This window comes from Myotis davidii, unplaced genomic scaffold, assembly GCF_000327345.1.
Source record: "Myotis davidii unplaced genomic scaffold, ASM32734v1 scaffold944, whole genome shotgun sequence".
In the NCBI taxonomy this organism is placed as follows: Eukaryota; Metazoa; Chordata; class Mammalia; order Chiroptera; family Vespertilionidae; genus Myotis; species Myotis davidii.
In genome coordinates this window covers 1,224,202-1,228,479 of record NW_006296283.1, presented here as the reverse complement: position 1 = coordinate 1,228,479, position 4,278 = coordinate 1,224,202, and the positions used below count along the sequence as shown (strand labels likewise).

Sequence of the window (4,278 nt, the reverse complement as noted above, 5' to 3'; positions counted from 1 at the left end):
GACCTCAAACATCACACCGGGAGAGCTGGCTTACAGGCTCCTTACATCCTCCGCCCAGAAAGCAGTGTGCAGAAATAAACTACATTTCCCAGCATCTCTGCGCGGTAAGAGGCGGGCAAGGGTGGAGTGGGGCGTGCCCCTATGTGAATAACCTTCCTATTGGTGCGCACATCCGTGGGTGTGTAAAGTTGTGGGCGATTGGACGAATTCGTGCACGTTCGGTGGCGCCGCGACGCTCCCCTATTTAACTTTTGTTTTTCCGTTGGGTTCCGCGACCCGGTGGCTTAGCGTGGCGTGAGTACAGTTTCGGGTTCCGGGGCGGGGGCTAGGCTAGGGGCCTTGGGAGGAAAACCAGGTGAGGGAGAAGTAACTGCGGAAGAGAGGGGTCTGAGCCTGTAATATGGGGGGCAAGGGGGTCGTCAGGAGGGCTGGGGACCGGAAGGGGAAAGTTACAAGATGCAAAGATTTCGGGGTGCTAGAGCACTGAGGAGCTATATAGCGACGAGGGAGTTGGAAACGGGATGGAAGTGAAAAAAGAGGTACAGAATTAGGACGTCCTGGAGATGGGTTCCGGTATGCCCTCACGCCAAGCTAGTCTAATTAAGCTTCAGTCTCATTTGTTAAATTAAGGGATAATAAAAAGTACTTCACCTAGTTGTTGTGGGCTTAGATAAAGTAAATGTCAAAGTGCTAAACAAATGTTAATTGTAAGTAGATAGGCTCTAAAAAATATACCTAAACAAGGGTGTCACAGAGGAGTAGGAATACAAGTTAGCTGAAACCCATCAAGCAAGGGCATTCATTTTTGGGGGGAGAGGGTACAATGAAGAGTGAGGCAGAGTTTCTACCTGCAAGGGACATGCAGTAGCATGGAAGAAATAATAGCAGCAAAGAACTCTAATATGTTAACTTTTAGAGAATTACAGCTGCAGTCCTTTTGCAGTTAGATAATTTTGATAGTTCATTTTGGATGGAGAGACTCAGGAAAGAGATGAAGGAGGTACTATTGGAGTTTTTATGGACAGACTGGATTTTATTAAGTGAAATTATGAAAGTGGAGGGAGCTCTGTTTACAGTTGGAGGCACTGGAGGCGAGGAGGCGAGAAAGCTACGTGGAAACCAAGGATATGCTTAGGGGGAGTATAGGGAAATCAGGCAGGCGAGATAGGTTTGGCCCTTAGAAAGAAAGCAGTGACCTCCAGGCTGAGTTTGATTTAACGCATTTGGCTGTGAGAAGCTACTGATGACTTTTATGATGTTTAAGAAGATGGTCCAGGGGAGACCAGGTGTGTGTAGAACAGTGAAGCCATCGTAGTAGAGTGGATAAGAGGATAGGGAGATCCTGAATTAGCACGGTTCTTGTCGAGATAGGATATGGATGACTATTATATGGTTGCATGAGAGGGTCAAGAGAAGTAGTAATGAAATAATGAATTAAAATTTTCAAGTTCAGGTTGCTTGGAAGATGCTGAATTTAGTACCTAAAATAGGAAAGTCAGAAGGAACATGTTTGGATGGAAAAGATGATATATTAGATTTAGGAAGTGTTCCTTTTGAGGTCCTAAAAAATATATGATTTCAGTGATTTTTTTTTCTCTTTTGGTTAAACATTTCAAGCTCCAATGGGACATAAACATGAAAATGTCCATTACATAGTTGGAAATTCAAATCAGGAGATAGAAAGAGATCTATTTGTTCATTTAACAAGTAGTTGTAATTCTATGCCAGGTAGTGTTTTAATGATAGAGGTAATCACAAAAGCAGTGAAAATAATGATGTTTCCAAAGAAATGGATAGAAGAAGTAGTAAAAAGAAAGTTGAGGACAGAACCTTTGAACCAAGGGAGGAACATTTTCAGTAAAAATAATCTGCAGTTACTGAGTGCCTATTGTGTACCAGACATTGTGCTCAGTCAGCCCTTTCATTCATTAGTTCATTTAATCTTTACACTGACCTATAACAAATATGCTGTTCTCCCCATTTTCTAAGAAGTAACTGAAGTTTAGAGATTAAGTAACTTGCCTGAAGTCACACAGCTAAAAAGGGACAGACCTTTGACTCAAACTCAAGTCTGTTTGATTTCAGAATCCACACTCTCAACTACAAAGCAATATTTTTTTAAAAGTGTGTTCAACACTGACAAATTAAGCATACATATCAAGAAGGGACTTGTTGGATGATAGATAGGAACCCAAAAGAGCAACGAAATTTATTAAATTGTATGTCTGCTGACCAAGAACAGATGTAGTAGAAGTTAGATTGTTAGCGATTATAAAAAAAAAAAGTGAGTACAAACAACTTTTTGTAGATTTGCAATAGCCCAGAAGGAGTGAGACTATCTGTGAGGGAGAAGAGATTGCAGGTTGTTGGAAGACTGTCTTAAAGTTCCAAGTTACTCTTTTTTTTTTTTCCAAATTTTATTTTTTATTACAAAGGGTATTACATATGTGTCCATTTTTTTCCCCGCCCTAGACAGTCCCCTAGCCTCCCCTATTCCCCAGTGTCTTATGTCCATTGGTTAGGCTTATATTCCAAGTTACTCTTAATTAGTTTTACAACAGTGATATTTATCTTTAAAATGTCAGCATATTCATAAAATGTAGTGTTATTTGGACATAAAAAGGAATGAAGTACTGACTACAGCAAGTACAGAAAACATTGTACTGAGTGCAAGAAGCCAGTCACAAAAGACCACATACTGTATGATTGCATTCATATGAATGCCCATAATAGGAAAGTCTATAGAAACAGAAAGTAGGGTAGTGGTTGCTTCGGGGAGGACTGGGTGGAGCACAGGGGTGATAGCTAAAGGATATAGGGTTCCTTCTTAAGTGATAAAAATGTTGTACAATTGACTGGTGATGGTTGGGCCTATCTGTGAATATACTAATCATTGAATGATACACTTTAAATTACTCTATTGTATGGAATGTGAATTATATCTCAATAAAACTATATTTTAAAATATCACCTGTATCTATCATACCAACCCAATTACCATTTTTATTTTCTAGGTTATTTTCTACTAGAGTCAAATTGGCCCAATTTGGAGAAGTTTCGTAGAAGAACGTAAGTTTGAAGAAGGAAAGTAATCTTTTAAACGAGAATAAAAAGGGAGATGGTGCCCTAGCTGGTTTGGCTCAGTGGATAAAGCGTTGGGACTGAAGGGTCCCTGGTTTGATTCCAGATCAGGGCACATACCTGGGTTGCAGGCTCAATCCCCAATAGGGGGCATGCAGGAGGCAGCCGATCAATGATTCTCTTTCATCATTGATGTTTCTATCTCTCCTCCCTTCCTCTCTCTGAAATCAATGAAAATATATTTTAAAAAGGAGGGGGGTGGGTGGTGCTGGCTGGTTTGGCTTAGTGGATGGAGCATCGGCCTGCAGACTGAAAGGTCCCAGGTTCAGTTCTGGTCAAGGGCACATGTCTGGGTTGTGGGCTTGATCCCAGTGTGGGGTATGCAGGAGTCGGCCCATCAATGGTTCTTTCTCATCATTGATGTTTCTATCTCTCTCTCCCTCTCTCTTCCTCTCTGAAATCAATAAAAAAATTTTTAAATAAATAAAATCTGAGTGGTTGTCAGATTTTAGATATGGTGGTGATAGAGTCATTAAGATTTCCTAACGATTGAGTATCCTACATAATAAAAGGCTAATAGGCAAATTGTCCCCTCGACTGGGAGTTCAACCATGGGGTGGAGCCGGCTGGCCAATCTCCTGCATCCCTCCCCCCAGCTAGCCCCGCCCCTGATGGCCCCCACCCTGATGGGGGTGGGGCCAGCTCACCAACCACCCATGGCCCCTCCTCCCGGCCAGCCTGGCCCAATCGGCCTGATTGGGGCAGGCCAGCCAGACCCCATCCATGCACAAATTCGTGCACCAGGCCTCTGATAAGACAAAGAGAGGAGTAAAATTTCTCTAAGTTTGTTGTCCTAAACAACTGGTGGATTAGTGTTAATCATTACTGGAATGTTGAATTCTGAGAAAAGGTCAGGTTTGGTGGTAGGAGTTATATATCAGGAGCTCAGTTTTGTTTTTTGTTTTGTTTGTTTTTTTTAAATATATTTTTTATTGATTAAGATATTACATATGTGTCCTTGTCCCCACGTTACCCTCGAACTCCCCCGCCCCCACGTTGTCCGTGTCCATTGGTTAGGCCTATATGCCTGCATATAAGTCTTTTGGTTGATCTTTCCCCCTTACCGCCACCCTCCCTTACCCTCCCTCCAAAGCCCGACAGTCCAATCAATGCCTCTCCGTCTCTGGATCAGTCCTT

The 4,278-nt window shown here is 42.2% G+C and overlaps 1 protein-coding gene across 1 annotated transcript in view; it reads left to right on the top strand.

Moving 5' to 3' along the window:
* Nucleotides 1–275: 275 nt before the first annotated feature.
* Nucleotides 276–4,278, top strand: part of CCDC77 (coiled-coil domain containing 77) — a 40,088-nt gene continuing 36,085 nt past the window's right edge. The window contains exons 1-2 of the mRNA XM_006771305.2: nucleotides 276–294; nucleotides 3,015–3,069. The gene's annotated coding sequence lies outside the window, so the exon portion shown is untranslated. The remainder of the gene's footprint in view (nucleotides 295–3,014; nucleotides 3,070–4,278) is intronic.